An 18,311-nucleotide genomic window follows, 5' to 3' on the forward strand; every position below is an offset into this window, starting at 1 on the left:
AAATAATATTTTATTAGATTTTAGGAATAAAAGATTTAGAAAAGTACAAAAAGACAAAAAGACAAAAATACAAAATCACAGAATACAAAAATACAAACATTAGAGCATAAAAAAGAAAGAGATAGAAATAAAAAGGCACATACAAGGAAAAAAAGAAAAGAAAAAACAAAACCCCCTCTTTTTTAGTTTCTTATCTTTTATTAACTTATTTTCCTGACTTCCTCACATCTCCCTTTTTTGTATGCCTTTTAAAATTTGATTCAGCAAATTAATTACTCACTGCCTCCATTTCTACAGTGGTACCTCGGGTTAAGTACTTAATTCGTTCCGGAGGTCCATTCTTAACCTGAAACTGTTCTTAACCTGAAGCACCACTTTAGCTAATGGGGCCTCCTGCTGCCGCCGCGCCACCGAAGCACGATTTCTGTTCTCATCCTGAAGCAAAGTTCTTAACCCAAGGTACTATTTCTGGGTTAGCGGAGTCTGTAACCTGAAGTGTATGTAACCCGAGGTACCACTGTACTTGCTTTTAAATTAGCCCTGCTAATGTATTTGTTTTCAATAATTTTTTTAATAATCCACATATCTCCCCCATTCTTTGCTGAAAGTTCTTTCTTCATGATTTCTTAATCTTCCCGTGAGTTTTGCCATTTCTGCATAGTCCATTAACTTTACTTGCCATTCTTCCTTTGTTGGGGCAGTACCCTCCTTCCACCTCTGGGCAGATAGCATTCTGGAGGCTGCGGTTACTTACAGAAACAATTTTGCCTGGTCTTTCGGTATCTGCATTCTGATTCAGCAGCAAACTGGGGGTTTTCCTGCGCTGGTTGACAGAACCTCTTGGACCCGGGACTCGAACTCACGGGACAAACGACAGTTTGAGCTTGTGGCCCAATGGTCTGACTCAGTACGAGACAGCTTCCTTTGTATGTATTTTCTTCTATGCTTGGTGAATGGTGCATGTCTTAAGCCAGGGGTCAGCAAACCTTTTCAGCAGGGGGCTGGTCCACTGTCCCTCAGACCTTGTGGGGGGCTGGACTACATTTTTTTTTAAAAAAGAGCCAATTCCTATGCCCCACCAATTCCTATGCCCCACATTTTTTTTTAAAAGAACCAATTCCTATGCCCCACAAATAACCCAGAGATGCATTTTAAATAAAAGCACACATTCTACTCATGTAAAAACACGCTGATTCCTGGACCATTCGCGGGCCGGATTTAGAAGGCGATTGGGCCTGATCTGGCCCCTGGGCCTTAGTTTGCGTAACTTAACAGGTGTTATATGGCGATGCATCGTGATAGTGAAGATGCAAGGACTGAACTCGTGGAACATGAATGACACTGTGCATCATGGATATTTTGAAATACCACATTCAAGATGGAGCTTGGATTGGTGGCAGTAGTTTAATTGCAGCTGGGGGGGGGGGGGCGGCAGGCTGACATTTTTTATTTACTTTTGTTATTCTCAGGACTTCCAATATTGTGCTACTTCAATGGAACTTTCTCCCTTTCCTCGCCTCCTCTCTTCTCCTCTGCCTTCTACTCTTCTGTCTTGAGTTTGCTGCTTCTTGATTAAAATGTTGACTTTAACTTGGAATTAACCTGATTAATGTAATTGAAAGTAAAAGTCCACCGCTCAGCACTTTGGGTGATGAGTGGAGATGGATTGAGAAAGAAAGCTTTCAGATTGAATATACTTCTCTCCCCTGGCTGTTAATTGCTCCGTTTACTGGTACCTGCCTCACTGACCGTCACTGTTTAGTCCAGTTAATGATGATACACAGTCCATACTTTCCAGAGATAATTAAAAAACATTTCAGCATATAATGGTACTGCAGGGAGTTTTCCTCTCAGTCACAGGGAAAAAAATACATCAGAGGGGAGCAGTGCGCTGGGAGGGGAACATGCGCTGTCGCAATCTCTGTAGAGTTTCACCCTTTGGGGGAAAAAAGAAGCATCAACTTTAAGTGCTGTTGCTAATATCTGTGCAGGTGTCTGTCTTAAGGAAGAGACAGGTAAGGAATCCGCTCTGGGGAGAAATGAGAGAGAAGTAAAAACAAATTAATGCAGGGTGGAGAGCCCCTCTTCCTATCATTGATATCAGGCACACCCAAACTCGGCCCTCAAGATGTTTTGGGACTACAGTTCCCAACATTCCTGACCATTGGTCCTGTTACCTAGGGATGATGGGAGTTGTAGTGTCCTGGGGGTGCCTTCCCTGATTTTGGGGTTAGGGGTGAGAGTCTTGCTATAGGGCAGGAGGGGAGAAGCTGCTGTTGGGCTGCAACTCCCATCAGCTCCATCCATCATGGGTGAGAGTTGATATTCAGCAGTATCTGGAGGGCTACAAACTTCCTACTTCAGTTGTAGGATGTGAGAGTCCTTGGTTGAACTCTTGGAAAGCCCAGCTGGGGCGGGGATTGAATGGCTTCTTCCAGTTCCCTAAGAAGAGAGCTCCCCCCCGCCAATCATTTAGTTTGTACAAAGACCACACACACACACGACATACGCAACGTTTCTGTTATAAATTCATAGTAAATCAACCATACATAGGATTTACACCGGTCCACTTTTATTTCACTCCATGAAGGAAGGACTATCAAAGGCGGATGGTTTGATACAGGACAGCCATAATCCCTTAACCATACCAGCACATACACAGGAGCCCTACCCAGTTGGCATGGCAACCTTGATGGTCCCAGACAGAAGACCATCCAGGTCACAAAGGATTTGCATATGGGAGTGGATTCAACATGGACTGGAACAAAGGACAATGATCTGATCTTCCCTCTGGGGGCAGGAAACTGCCAGCTCCCTTTTGTCCTCTGGAAATGACTCATGGGGAGGGGGAAAGGAGGAACCAGCCAGGTGACAAGATACTCAGGTTACCTCCACAACTCCTCCCTCAACCCTTCCTTTTTTGTGATGTAGTTGTGATGTAGTCTTAGGGGTGTAGTTTGGGGGATTAGTAACTAATAAAAGTTGGGGTCTTCTTTTGTTCTGGACTTCCATTTTGCTCCATCTTGTTGCGGGTGGGAGTCCTGTCACGATAGTATTCAATAAAGGCCAAGCCTACAGGCTGTTGTTTTGCTCCAAGTTATCCTGGTTGGTGTCTTTGTTTTTGTCCAAGGAAGCCCTCAGATTCCTCCGTTAATACGCTCTTCCTCCTTGGCCACCCCAACACAGCATTGCAATGAGGAAGAACCCCCCTCCACCCTTCTGCCGATTGACAAAATGTTTGTGAGGAGTGTGAGTGCAAGCAATGTGTCATGCAGTCCTTGGAGGGAACCTCAGTGCCAGAAAAGGTTAGCTTCTTCTGTCCTCTCTCTGTCTCATCCCCTATCTGATCACCATTGGGCTATTTGCATGAAATGCCATTTGCGTGAATCTGCACCATTTAAGGAGGTGCGAGCATCTAGAACAGGGTCTCCAGCTGTTTTTGGACTACAGTTCCCATCATCCCCGATCACTGGTTCTGCTAGCTAGGGATGATGGGAGTTGTAGTCTAAGAACAACTGAAGAACCAAGTTTGGGAAACCCTGATCTAAAAGGATTGATACATTAAAGAGCTACAAGTGTTTTCCATAATTGCAGAATGAGGCTCACGACTAGGAAAAAGTATATACAGTGATACCTCAGGTTAAGTATTTAATTCGTTCATTTATTTAATCAATTACATTATTTCCCCCCCCTTTATTCCCCCCCTCAACCCTCCCTCTCCCCCCCACCAAGGACTTCCCTCAGCTCCCCTCCCTGATTTTTTGTTTTTACAAATCTTGTTTTCTGCACGTTATAAAATTGTACATACTCTTACTTTATCTATTGTATGTTCAACTAATAAATTTGTGAATGTTTATTCAAAACCTGCCAAAGCGTCCAGTTCGTTTTGTTGTCTTTTTTAATACAGTGATACCTCGGGTTAAGTACTTAATTGGTTCCGGAGGTCCATTCTTAACCTGAAACTGTTCTTAACCTGAAGCACCACTTTAGCTAATGGGCCTCCTGCTGCTGCTGTGCCGCTGGAGCACAATTTCTGTTCTCATTCTGAAGCAAAGTTCTTAACCCGAGGTAATATTTCTGGGTTAGCGGAGTCTGTAACCTGAAGCGTATGTAACCTGAAGTGTATGTAACCCGAGGTACCACTGTAATTGCATCCCTGAGTCCGTCTTCTGGAAAATAGGCTTTCACCATATCTTTCTTTTTCTCAGTATGCCATGCAAACTTTATTGAAAGGTGAGCATGATTTTTGAATACGAGGCATATGTAACAAGCATTAAAAACTGAAATTAAATTAAAGGCAACCACCTTTTTGATATGGACACAGCAGCAGAGATATGGGGGGCATATGGGGAACTGCAGCTTTTAATGGCATCTTTGTGAACAGGTTTGTTCACAGGTTGGTGGAAGAAGAGTGGAAGAAATTTAAAGTTTATCTTCAGAAATATTGCAAAATTGAGGAATGTTAGAAAGATGTTGGGGAAAAAATTATGTGGTTTTAGCAGAAAGGATATAAAGGATTAAGTAAAAATGAATTGGTGAAAGAGAGAAGGTAAAATTATAATATGTTAAGACAAATTATTAGGATAAAAACAAAGTTGGAAGGATTTGCTGGAATATTTAATTGAATTAGAATACAAATACGGGAGGCGTGAGGAGGTCATGGAAATAAGTAAATGAAAGACAGGACATGGGAAGATTGAAATGTTTTTAATTGTCTTTTTATTCTTTTTTGTATTTTCTATCCTTTTTGTGTGTGTGTTTTTTTTGTTTTGTCTTTTTTCATATTTGTAATTTTGTGGAAAACTTAATAAATATTTTTTTTTAAAAAAAGATTTGTTCACAGGAACTTGAAAATGAACAGACACCAGATAATCTAAAATAGCTCTATTTCATGCAGACTAAAGATGGCTGCTTACAGTATACATCACATCAGCCACAGACAGGAAAACTTGTTGCGAGCAAAAAAGAGAGTCTTAGTATTGCTTAGGAAAGCACTCCCAGGCAAGTAGAACAGCTCAGGGTTCGAGTTGGCAAAGTTAGCTCAGTGGGCCGCAGAGCCAGTCGCACTGAGCAAAGAGTCTCAGCTGCTGTCACATATAAGTACATCAAGCTGAGGGGCTGGCCCATTGACTTTTAATGGATCCACGGTACAGAATTGCAAGCTGAATTTTGGTTCTGCCTCATACATTCTTAGCAAATGCATGAGTTAAGTTCCAGCAGTAAAGCCTTCATTGCTGATGATAATGGACAAAGTGTAAAGAAGCCAGCTGGAGCTACTCACTTCAGGTGCACTGTTTTGTGACACTGCAACCCTGTGGGAGGCAAGGAGGGAATTATCTTTTTGGCTGGTGACAGGGCAGCACCACTGGAAGATTTCCTGAAGGTCCCGGAAGGAAATCGACCCCGAACCTGTCTTTTCCCAATCCCTGGGGTTTTCACAGGGACCAACCATACTGGCACCTGCAGGAGATTGGTCTCTTCATTTGTTGTTGTTGTTTAGTCGTTTAGTCGTGTCTGACTCTTCGTGACCCCATGGACCAGAGCACGCCAGGCACTTCTGTCTTCATTTTTTGATCCTGCCCATCTGGTGATGTCCATGTGTAGAGTCGTCTCTTGTGTTGTTGGAAAAGCGTGTTTGTGATGACCAGCTTGTTCTCTTGACAGAACTCTATTAGCCTTTGCCCTGCTTCGTTTTGATCTCCAAGGCCAAACTTTCCAGTTGTTCCTTTTATCTCTTGACTCCCTACTTTAGCATTCCAATCCCCTATAATGAGAAGAACATCCTTCTTTGGTGTCACTTCTATAAGGTGTTGTAAGTCTTCATAGAATTGGTCAATTTCAGTTTCTTCAGCACTAGTAGTTGGTGCATAAACTTGGATTACTGTGATGTTAAAAGGTCTGCCTTGGATTCGTATCGAGATCATTCTATCATTTTTGAGATTGCATCCCAGTACAGCTCTCGCCACTCTTTTGTTGACTATGAGGGCCACTCCATTTCTTTTACAGGATTCTTGTCCACAGTACAGTGGTACCTCGCAAGACGAAAAACGCGCAAGACGAAAGAGTTTTCCGTTTTTTGAGTCGTTCCGCAAGACGAATTTCCCTATGGGCTTGCTTCGCAAGACAAAACGTCTTGCGAGTTCTTGCGAGTTTGTTTCCTTTTTTCTTAAAGCCGCTAAGCCATTAATAGCCGCTAAGACGTTAATAGCCGCTAAGCCGCTAATAGCCGTGCTTCGCAAGACGAAAAACCCGCAAGACGAAGAGACTCGTGGAACGGATTAATTTCGTCTTGCGAGGCACCACTGTAGTAGATATACTATTCATGGTCTCTTCATGGTGTCCTACAACTCTTGAAAACATAAAAGGACCCTAGTGACCACCAAGAATGGCAAGGCTGGCCGATAAAACTACACCCAAAATTGATAATAGTTTCAGCTAGAGGTGTGGGGGCTGAATAAGGCAAATTGAGATGATTTGGGGGCCCCCCTCCCAAATCAAAGTACAATGTCAACAACCCCCTCCCTGAGTCGAAGCAGGGACAAAGTCTTTATCTGTTGCTGTGTATCTGTACTTTTCTGCATTGAACAGTTCTATATTTTCCTGTACAGTGGTACCTCGGGTTAAGTACTTAATTCGTTCCAGAGGTTTGTTCTTAACCTGAAACTGTTCTTAACCTGAAGCACCACTTTAGCTAATGGGGCCTCCCGCTGCTGCCACACCGCTGGAGCACGATTTCTGTTCTCATCCTGAAGCAAAGTTCTTAACCTGAGGTACTATTTCTGGGTTAGTGGAGTCTGCAACCTGAAACATATGTAACCTGAAGCGTATGTAACCCAAGGTAGAAGAAGAAGAAGAGTTTGGATTTGATATCCCGCTTTATCACTACCCAAAGGAGTCTCAAAGTGGCTAACATTCTCCTTTCCCTTCCTCCCCGACAACAAACACTCTGTGAGGTGAGTGGGGCTGAGAGACTTCAGAGAAGTATGACTAGCCCAAGGTCACCCAGCAGCTGCATGTGGAGGAGCGGGGAAGCGAATCCGGTTCCTCAGATTTCGAGTCTACCGCTCTTAACCACTCCGCCACACTGGTACCACTGTATTCCTATATTTCTCTATGTTTATGGGCTTTGCAAAATTCAGCTTTGAAAAAGTAGAAGCTCAATTTAAGTTTATTTTAAAATTCCAGGTTACTCTGCTCTAACAACAACAACAAAATCAAACACAAGGTCTAACACAAAACACAAAGAAGTCGTGGAGAGGGAAGACTGTTGTAAAGCTGCAAACTTTAAAATAAATATGGGGAAGAATCAATGATCTCTTCATTATTGTAAAACAGGGAAGGGCGAAAGACAGCATCCCCATACACAAAGTATTAGGAAAGTGAATCTCTTTTACTTTACTTTCCCCACAAAAAGCAGCTGGACCTATTTGTCTGCAATTTGGCAGGCTTAATCCACTCTGACGGCAGCTCCTATGCCTGTAAATTTCATCCACTTTGGCCACGATGGGGGAAATTATAGCCAATGTTAGCTTCCCTATTATAGTAAATGGGGACCAGAGAGAATTGTTTTCCACAGAGGAGCTTGGAACCCAAATTGCAGATCAAAGCAAAGTGAGCATAAAGCGATCTGGGAACAGATTGGAATGTTTTTAAAAATGTACAGATACAAGGTGAATCTTGGGACCTGTACACCACCCTAGTTTCATCTCTCACAACTGCAGTCCATTTGTCACGTAGTGACAAGTTTTCCAAGTCGTGGGTAACCATATCAAAAGAAGGCTACTGTAGAATGAATTTACTGGAACTAGGATACACAACTTTCTTCTACTACCAGCTCTACTAATAGTGTGCAAAGTAGTGAAGGCTGAAGTGGAGGCTTTTATGAAAGGTGATTGACCTCCAATTTTTCAATATTTTCTAGCTCAACAAACAACAAACCACAAGACACAAAATCTGATTAGAATAAAACATGCTCTTTACATCATAGGCAACTAGAACTAGAGCCAATCTGTTTCAAGAAGGAAAAAAAATTGGGATACAGTTCTAAATTTACAAACTTAGGAGCAAGAAGGGCCATGGATATTCAATAATTTACCATCTAGTTTAATGTATATAAACCTAAAGGAGAGCTTCAATTAAATGAAACGTATCATAAACCTCCAGGCTCTAAAGTCTAACTCAAAATAAACTTTACTCTGTTATGTAAAATAATAAAAACAAGAAGTCGACCCTCAGCTTATCATAAATCTTCCAGTTGCAGCAAGGATGTGTACTGCTCATTGTTCAAAACCAACAGAAATACCTTGTAGAACATGGGTAGGCAAACTAAGGCCCGGAGGCCGGATCCGGCCCAATCGCCTTCTAAATCTGCCTGCAGGTGGTCCGGGAATCAGCGTGTTTTTACATTAGTAGAATGTGTCATTTAAAATGCATCTCTGGGTTATTTGTGGGGCCTGCCTGGTGTTTTTACATGAGTAAAGGTAAAGGGAACTCTGACCATTAGATCCAGTCGTGGCCGACTCTGGGGTTGCGGCGCTCATCTCGCTTTACTGGCCAAGGGAGTCGGCGTACAGCTTCTGGGTCATGTGGCCAGCATGACTAAGCCGCTTCTGGCGAACCAGAACAGCGCACGGAAATGATGTTTACCTTCCCACTGGAACGGTACCTATTGATCTACTTGCACTTTGACGTGCTTTCAAACTGCTAGGTTGGCAGGAGCAGGGACCGAGCAACAGGAGCTCACCCCGTCACGGGGATTCGAACCACCGACTTTCTGATCGGCAAGTCCTAGGCTCTGTGGTTTAACCCACAGCGCCACCCGCGTCCTGTTTACATGAGTAGAAGGTGTGATTTTATTTAAATGCATCTCTCGGTTATTTGTGGCTCCCCACTCTGGCTCCCCACAATGTCTGAGGGACAGTGGGCTGGCCTCCTGCTGAAAAAGTTTGCTGACCCCTGCTATAGATGGTATACAGTTACATTTTATTGCAATAGTTTTTTTTATTGGTTTGAGCTGGTAGGGTGGCTTTGATTTTTAGCAAATGCAGTTTTCCAAGCCATGCAGTCATGCATATCCATTGACAATCTGTAAGTCGCATAACGTCTCGCAGGCCTGATAGGGTCACGTGCTGCTTTTCAACCAGGTGTCAAAATACCTGGGTAGTAGCAAAATCCGTTCTAGGATTGCTTTTATGAAAACCAACACGCAGCATTTGCTCCCGGCACACCATACGCTGAAAATACGAAATCCATTTCCGCGGGAAGTCCAGATTTAGTAGATCTGAATTTCATCTTTGTCATTATTTAAAAGCTGAGACCTCAGATGTACCGTATTTTTCACTCTATAGGATGCACCTTTTCCCCTCCAAAAATTAAGGGGAAATGTGTGTGCGTCCTATGGAGCGAATGCAGGCTCCTTGGCTTCAGTGATAGCAACGCGAAACCTCCGAAGTGCAGAGGGAGTGCTCCCTCCGTGCTCCGGAGGCTTCGCGTTGCTTTCGCTGAAGCCTGGAGAGCCAGAGGGGTGGGTGCGCACCAACCCCTCTCACTCTCCAGGCTTCAGGGATAGCTGCCTGAAGCCTTCGGAACGCAGCACGAGTTCCTGCTGCGCTCCAGAGGCTTCAGGTTCCTTTTGCTGAAGCCAGAAGAGCAAGACTCTCCTGGCTTCAGCAGAGAGGGAGAGCTGTGCAGCTCCATTTCTCCTGCTGTTTTGCTGAAGGGGTGCTGAGCAGAGAGGGGGAGATTTTTTTTTCTTGTTCTCCCCCTCTAAAACAAGGTGCGTCCTATGGTCGGGTGCGTCCTATAGAGCGAAAAATACGCTAAGTCTGAAAATTCGGAGCTTGCCTCTGCAGTATGAATATTGCTGCTTTCATCGCTGCTCCAATATTAAATACTGAAATCTCAGTGATTCCCCCCTCCTCAGATTCAAAATGTGATAATTGAAAAGGAAATGTTGCATTTGAAATGGACAGAGGGGAAAATGAACACGTGAGAGTGCTGGCTGCCATTTCTTCCGAGAGAGCCTAAAGATTACTGGTTCACCCACTTACTAGACCAACTAGAGCTATGATCTTTGTAAGTGTCTTTCCTGGGATCTCATACCAGCTGTTTCTGCTCCTGGAGGTGTTTGTTAGCTGCCTGGGCTCCTAATTCTGCTTCAGCTACAATTGCCAGACAAAAAGGAGATTCAGGCAGCAACTGTATTCCAGAAATACAGCAGACTCGGAAGCAATTGTTATTACAATTGGTTTGGCATTGTTTTTGTTTGTTACTATGGTACGTATTTTTGTGTTTTTCTATTGCAAACCGCCCTATGTTCCTTAGATGAAGTATCAAAATTTAATCAATTAGTAATACAAATAATGTGGGACGTGGGTGGTGCTGTGGGTTAAACCACAGAGCCTACGACTTGCCGATCAGAAGGTCGGCAGTTCGAATCCCCGCGACGGGGTGAGCTCCCATTGCTCTGTCCCAGCTCCTGCCAACCTAGCAGTTCGAAAGCACGTCAAAGTACAAGTAGATAAATAGGTACCCCTCCAGCAGGAAGGTAAACGGCGTTTCCGTGTGCTGCTCTGGTTTCCATGTGGCTTAGTCATGCTGGCCACATGACCGGGAAGCTGTATGCCGGCTCCCTCAGCCAATAAAGTGAGATGAGCGCCACAACCGCAGAGTCATCCGCGACTGGACCTAATGGTCAGGGGTCTCTTTACCTTTACCTTTTACAAATAATAATTGCAACATTTGTGAATGAATTGCGTACAACCATTGTTTTCTCAGGTTGACTCCACCACCACCAGTTCAGGTTCAAGACCATAAAGAATTAATATTACTATTACTTCTGCCCCACCCTTCCTCCCAAAGGAGTCCAGGGTGGCAAACAACAAAGCAGGAAAACAATACAATAAAATGTATTTGTGTCTGAGCACTGCTCCTTGCGATGAGCATGTTCACGCCCCTGCGAAATAGTGCGGCCGATAGCTGGGAATTACCTGGGGTGGGTTGAAAAGTTGGTTTGGACCAGCCTTCTGCAACATGAGCTTTAGACTACAACTCCCATCTGCGGGAATGTTCAGGGATGCAGGAGAGGATATATTGTCTGATTATATCCTTATCCAACTTGTGTTAACAAGTTCCACAATTTCAGCAGAGTAACATTCCCCTTTATTTTAAGCTTTGCAACGGATGCGTTTGCTCAGGCTCACTAAAGCCTCTATAATAACTATTCTGGTAATTTCCCCTTATTCCCTCATAAAATATAAGAGACGACACAGTCTTTTACAAAAGTATAAAAAGAGTTTACTCACATTCTGTTCACAATCAGATCCCAGAAGGCAGACTTAGCTTAATGAAGTAACATACACTTGGAATCTATCTCGTAAGAAGACAGTCCCTTTGTCCTCTCTTGGCTGGAAGCCAAGAGGGCATCTTTGGCTTAGTAGATGTTGTTTCTTCGATGCATGTGGTGAAAGAGAGAGAGATGGCTGCCCTGCCCTGTGCTTTTGTCATTACCTGCACAGGTGAGGCCACACCCACCTCCAGTCACATGCAGAGGAAGTCTGTCCCAGCCCAGAAGGAAACAGGAAGTTTACCTGCTGGCTGGACAAACATTCCTTCCCATGGGCAAACATGTTCACTCTAGGAATGTTGTACTTGACTGCTCTTGTGTTTCACATCCTACACCATCATTCCCCGACCAGTGGCCATGTTGGCTGGGGCTGATGGAACTTGTAGTCCAACAACATTTTGGAGGGCACCAGTTTGGGGAAAGCTGGTTAAGACACTCTTCAGCTACTCCTGCCTATCTGTAAGTAACCCACAATGGCCGGGGAGGGCAGGGAGAACTTCTGTAGATCAGCCCTGGTCTCAACGCTCGACCCTTCAGCTTCCATTTAATTCTGCAGACTTCTTTCTGCATTCCCTTTGCCTGCATGCTGTGGGACAATAAGCAGTAAAGGTGACGAGTCCACACTGAGACAGTGACGTGTCCCCCTTGCTGTTACATATAATTAATAAATAAAGCACAGGGGGAGTTCTTACCATGTTGGCTGCTATGACAGGGGCTGTCTACAGTGCACTTAAGCATTAAATGACCAATTTCTGTCAGACTAACTTCCCAAGCCTTCTCTCTCTCTCTCTCTCTGCTCCTTCTCCTCCTCCTTTCCCCTTTTGCTTTCTCACTTACAGAGCAAGTCTCCTCGCTCTCTGCACTTGGAGTTTTTCAGCAACTGATGGTTCCTGGTTCATTTCTGTGGAATTAATTGGTCCCTGAATGAATTGTTTTGACAGGGCAATTTATCATGTGTTTGGGTTGACAGTGCTGTATACCGGAGGGGTTCCTGGAGGGGAGGAGGGGGAGATGGGCAGGGCAGTGGATGCCTGTGCCAGGAGTTTGCAAAGAAAGGAAGGCATGGGAGGAGGAAGAAGAGGAGGAAGAGGAGGAGGCGAGAAAGGAGGAAAGGCGACAACCGGGAGGCAGCTAAAAATAGAAAGAGCCACATTCCGTTCACCATCTCTTCCCCCACCCCACTCCATCATGTTGAACAGAGGAGAGTGTCCTGGTTATTCTGTCACCCTCTTGGCAAATGCAGACACTTCCCTTGCCAAGTTCCAGATTCAAACATGGACGGGACCCACAAGAGCCGGCAAAAGTTTTCTTGGCTGCCCGGGGTATATGTAGTTCTTTCTGGGCCCAATGTTCATTTGGGCTCTTAGCATTCAAGTCACCAAGACCAATCACGAAGCCCTAAACCCTACAGAGGCAGCCTTGGATTAGCACACGACTGAGTTACTTCTCATTTTAGAAGAATGTGACAAATTTGACAGCTGTTATTTGAGTTTGTTTGGCATGATAATCAGGGGCTTAGCAATGCCAAGAGCATAAACAGTCAGATGTACCATTTTTAGCATGCAAAACTTGTGATTTATCCAGATTTGGCTTTTTCTGTTACCTAATGTTTGGATTCTCGATATTCTAAAATCTGTGGACTTACTGATCATCCAGCCTTATTGCCGATTGACAGACAGACATACTGATGCAACGAATACTTGTCATTGACTGCAACTTCCCTCCATCTGGATGAGTGCATGTTTTGCTGACTAATGTACAGAGTTTATTTTATCTTCCTTCGTTTGTCTGCATTGATATTCAGCAGCAAGCATTGCATGATGCTGTCAGATTTCATCCTCGTCCCCACGGTGGAAAACAAGACTAAGAAAAAAGCAGTATGACTAACGATACTGATTACAGGGCAACAATCGAGAGCCCATTGCAATATACCTTGCATTTTTCTTTCTCCCCTTTTGAAAACAAATATAGAGGTGCAAGGGACTGAGTAAATTCTCAAACCTCAAACAAAAAGCTGTCTGCTATTTCACTGTTCAAGGAAGATGTTGCAGTGCGGTGGATGGTATTCAATGTTGTTTGTTGTTGTTTAGTCGTTTAGTCATGTCCGACTCTTCATGACCCCCTGGACAAGAGCACGCCAGGCACTCCTGTCTTCCACTGCCTCCCGCAGTTTGGTCAAACTCATGCTGGTAGCTTCGAGAACACTGTCCAACCATCTCGTCCCCTGTCATCCCTTTCTCCTTGTGCCCTCCATCTTTCCCAACATCAGGGTCTTTTCCAGGGAGTCTTCTCTTCTCATGAGGTGGCCAAAGTATTGGAATCTCAGCTTCAGTGAGCACTCAGGGCTGATTTCCTTCAGAATGGATAGGCTTGATCTTCTTGCAATCCGTGGGACTCTCAAGAGTCTCCTCCAGCACCATAATTCAAAAGCATCAATTCTTTGGCGATCAGCCTTCTTTATGGTCCAGCTCTCACTTCCATACATCCCTACTGGGAAAACCATAGCTTTAATTATACAGACCTTCAATATACGGTATTCAATGTTAGTCATCTGCTAGTAGACCCATGTAACAAGTCCACTAATTTCAGTGAGTCTACTCTGTAGACTTTAGGGCTCATCATCCACACTTCTGCTGGTTCCATTCTTAGAAAACATGTGTCGAAGTGGTTTTTCGTTTCTGCCCCACTTTCCCTGGGAAAACCTGCTATTTATCACTGACACGGAACAAACTTCAATCCACAGAAAAACCGGTGGATGTTTGTTCCATTTCAGCAGTAAGCAGGGGGGTTACTCCAGGTGGAAACAGCGGGCCAAGTGGAAGTGTGGACATGCCTTAGTGGGTATTGCTCAGACACAGATGGTGCTGTGGTCTAAACCACTGAGCCTCTTGGGCTTGGTCTCACAAGGTCAGCGGTTCAAATCCCCACGATGAAGTGAGCTCCCGTTACTCTGCCCCAGCTCCTGTCAATCTAGCAGTTTGAAAGCACCCCAGTGCAAGCAGATAAATAGGTACCACTACGGCGGGAAGGTAAATGTGTTTCTGTGTGCTCTGGTTTCTGTTACAGTGTTCCGTTGCGCCAGAAGTGGTTTAGTCATGCTGGCCACATAACCTGGAAAAACTGTCTGCGGACAAACGCTGGCTCCCTCGGCCTGTAAAGCAAGATGAGCGCCGCAACCCCAGAGTCATCTGCGACTGGACTGAACTGTCAGGGGTCCTTTACCTTTTTAGGATGTGCATTTAGGCCTATGAGATTGCTTTTGTTTTCACCGTGATCAGATGGAATCACAGTGGATCTCGCTTGCTGGATTTCATTGTATTGTTGTGAGCTGGATTTTTCGTGGGGTGGTTTAGGCTGTATGTCTGAGTCCTTTCTCACTCCTGGATCCAGCAAGGGTTAAAATCTAATGGAGGATTCAACTGTTGGAATAGCCAGACCAGCTTCTTGGAAATGGCCCCCAAGTATGGGTCATAAATATAAGAAAGAAAGCTGCCCGAGGGGAAAGCCGAAGTTGAGTGTATGTGAAATATACTCGGAGTCGAGTGTGGATTTCATGCTCTTTATTCAGCTCATAGGAGTGAGGAGGAATGGAAGTTCCCCCACAATATCTGCTTTATATACACTATTTACACAATGCGCTGCACGTGATTGGCTAATTCCGGGATTCTCCTGTAGGCCAATCAGGTTGTGGATTCGCTTCTACCTGGAGCTGGATTGGGTGGCTCCTGTGGACCAATCATACTGCTGCATTGTTCTAGGACCAATCAGACTGCTGCATTCTGAATCCTATTGGTCTAGGACCAATCAGACTGCTGCATTTTGGTTCCTATTGTTCTAGGACCAATCAGACTGCTGCATTTTGGTTCCTATTGTTCTAGGACCAATCAGACTGCTGCATTTTGGATCCTATTCAACTCAGTACATAACAGTATGAGAGCTGGGCTAGAAGCAGGAGGAAATCTGAGGGCGAGAGCCATGTCTGATGTCTGCTTGAATCCAAGGCTGTGGCTTTGGGAGAAGCAAGACCTTCTGGGGTGTTAATGCTGTGAGCCCCTCCATCTTAGTCTCAGGTTGTGATTTGTGTAAATGAACCATACATCATAAAGACATCAGTGTCTCTGCTGTCCTTCTTTCCAAGGAAACTGGATAAGTGCCTGTAACCCCTGGAATCTCTCATCTCTTGGAGACTGAGGTGGTGTGCAACAGTATTTTATGATATTGTTTCAAGTTTCCTGTTTTTAACGCAGACACACACACCCTTGCCCAAATAAATTCTGTTTTAGGGTGATTCATAAATATAGTTAAGAAATTCCATGATTCTGGTCAGGACTGATGGTTTTGAACATGTTATGTCTGAGGAGATACGATAGCAAATCTTCAAATATCTAAAGCACTGTCACATGGAAGAGGGAACAAGCTTGTTTTCCTCTGCTCTGGAGGGTGGGACTCGAACCCATGGCTTCAAGTTACAAGAAAGGAGATTGCGACTAAACACCAGTAAGAACTTTCTGACAGTAAGAGCTGTTCAACAGTGGAACAGTCTCCTTCAGAAGGTGGTGGACACTCTCCTTCGCTGGAGGTTTTTAAGGAGAGGTTGGGTGGTCACCTGCCATGGATCCTTTAGCTGAGATTCCTGCATTGCAGGGGGTTGGACTAAATGACTCTCGGGGTCCCTTCCAACTCTACTAATCCATGATTCTACAATGTGTTCTGGGTAAAAATGGAGGCAGCTTGCAAATGTTGACAAAAGCTCTGGTGACTTTGTCTCCTGCAGCAGAGGGGAAGGGAGCTCCACTGCCCCTCCAAGGGGTGGCAGAGCTTTTTAAGGTAAAGTAACTGGAACCTCTAGGGACACGGGTGGCGCTGTGGTATAAACCACAGAGCCTCTTGGGCTTGCTGATCAGAAGGTTGGCGGTTCGAATCCCCGTGACGGGGTGAGCTCCTGTTGTTGGTCCCAGCTCCTGCCAACCTAGCAGTTCAAAAGCATGTCAAAGTGCAAGTAGATAAATAGGCACCGCTCCGGCGGGAAGATAAATGGCGTTTCCATGCGCTGCTCTGGTTTGCCAGAAGCGGCTTAGTCATGCTGGTCACATGACCCGGAAAAACTGACTGTGGACAAACGCCAGCTCCCTCGGCCAGTAAAGCGGCACAACCCCAGAGTCGTCTGCGACTGGACCTAAAGGTCAGGGGTACCTTTGCCTTTACCTTAACTGGAACCTCTGCCGCTTCATAGGAAAGGAGGAATCTGTCAGTTTCAGTAACTCTTAAGTTTCCCATTTTTGCCATGTTAAGTTGAGTTAGCATTAAATAATCCTGGAACACGAACCTGTAAAGCAGCTTGGTCAATATAATGCTGACTGCACAAGTTGAAGAACCTCACTTTATATTCTTGGTCAGAGAAGAGCTTTTGGAGGAAATGGCACTTGGTTAATATTCTATCTGAGCATAGTGAGCTTGACAAATTCACCGCCTGAGCTTGGGCAGCCTCTCCAGGTAGAAGCAAGAGGAGTTCCCCGAGCACAGCGTGCATATTATTGCTTTGGGTTTCCTGCACAAATTCTCCACGTCCCTGAAAGCAGGATAATTATTATTATTATTATTATTATTATTATTATTATTATTATTATTTATTATTTATACCCCGCCCATCTGGCTGAGTTTCCCCAGCCACTCTGGGCAGCTCCCAATCAAGTGTTAAAAACAGTACAGCGTTAAATATTAAAAACTTCCCTGAACAGGGCTGCCTTCAGGTGTCTTTTAAAGATAGGATAGCTGTTTATTTCCTTCACATCTGAAGGGAGGGTGTTCCATGGGGTGGGTGCCACTACCAAGAAGGCCCTCTGCCTGGTTCCCTGTAACCTCACTTCTCGCAATGAGGGAACCACCAGAAGGCCCTCGGCGCTGGACGCCAGTGTTCGGGCAGAACGATGGAGGTGGAGACGCTCCTTCAGGTATAGTGGACCGAGGCCGTTTAGGGCTTTAAAGGTCAGCACCAACACTTTGAATTGTGCTCGGAAACATACTGGGAGAAGTTTCCTTATCAGATGGAAGGATGGGCTCATTTGCCTAAGAGGGAAATTCAAGAGTGGCTGTGGGATCAGTCAAACAGGGAATGTTCTCCCCCCCCCCCCACAACACTGAGGTGTCCCGTTGGACCTATACTTTCAGGTTGCTTTGTGCTTGATGTGTTCCCAACACAGAGAGAGAAAATTATAGTTGTGAAGCATTGCTGTGAAGAACGGCTGCACCATGACTTGGTCTTCACAGGAACATACTGCCCAAAGCACAGTGATGGCCATCTTTCAGTCCTTAGGTGCCCCTGGGTCTCTGCCCCTCTGGCTTTGGCTGCCACCCACTTTTTGTGGAGCTGGGTTGTCTCGTTCCATTTCCACCTGCAACCTTCTGGAGTGCATCGGGGTGGACAAATCTGTCAATTTCCTTTTCTTTCAGTTTCTCATTTTCCAAATCTTCAGTTTAGCTAAGCCCATTTCTCCATCAGTTTGCAGTTTTTGTCTTTCCCGTAATATATGCATTTCCCCTCATATCAGGGCTTTTTAAAAAGCTGGCACTCTCCAGAACTCTGGCACCTCTCAGGTGGGCGCCATTGCCATTATAAGAGAACAAGGGTGAGTTCCGGCACTTCTTTTTCTATAAAAATAGCACTGTCTTATCTAAAGCATTTTCCACATTATTTTCTGTAAATAGGTGTGTGCATGCACACTATTTGGCTGAAGAACTGCACCTCACAATTTGGAGAAGGGCAAATTTTGCAGGATAGCTGTGTTTCGGTTTGCATATTGATTTGGGCAGCACAGATGAGGCAGGTTCATGTTAAACTGTGAAGTGTACAATTCTTTTTTTAATCCTGCCCATGTGGTAACATCATTGCTGCTCTCCAATACTGTGAAAAGGACATGTTCATTTTCCTCAGCTGTGTTGTGACCAATGAGTTGGCTTTGAAAAGGAT

General features: G+C 44.7%; 1 long non-coding RNA gene across 1 annotated transcript; it reads right to left on the minus strand.

The window, feature by feature from the left end:
* Positions 1–1,355: 1,355 nt before the first annotated feature.
* Positions 1,356–3,067, minus strand: LOC309370981. Its single transcript, XR_014168773.1, has 2 exons — positions 2,550–3,067; positions 1,356–2,029 (listed from the first exon to the last, which is right to left on the minus strand). It is a non-coding gene; the product is annotated as an uncharacterized lncRNA (long non-coding RNA).
* Positions 3,068–18,311: the final 15,244 nt, after the last annotated feature.

The sequence above is a fragment of the Podarcis melisellensis genome (assembly GCF_964234715.1).
Source record: "Podarcis melisellensis genome assembly, chromosome: 5".
NCBI lineage: Eukaryota > Metazoa > Chordata > Lepidosauria > Squamata > Lacertidae > Podarcis > Podarcis melisellensis.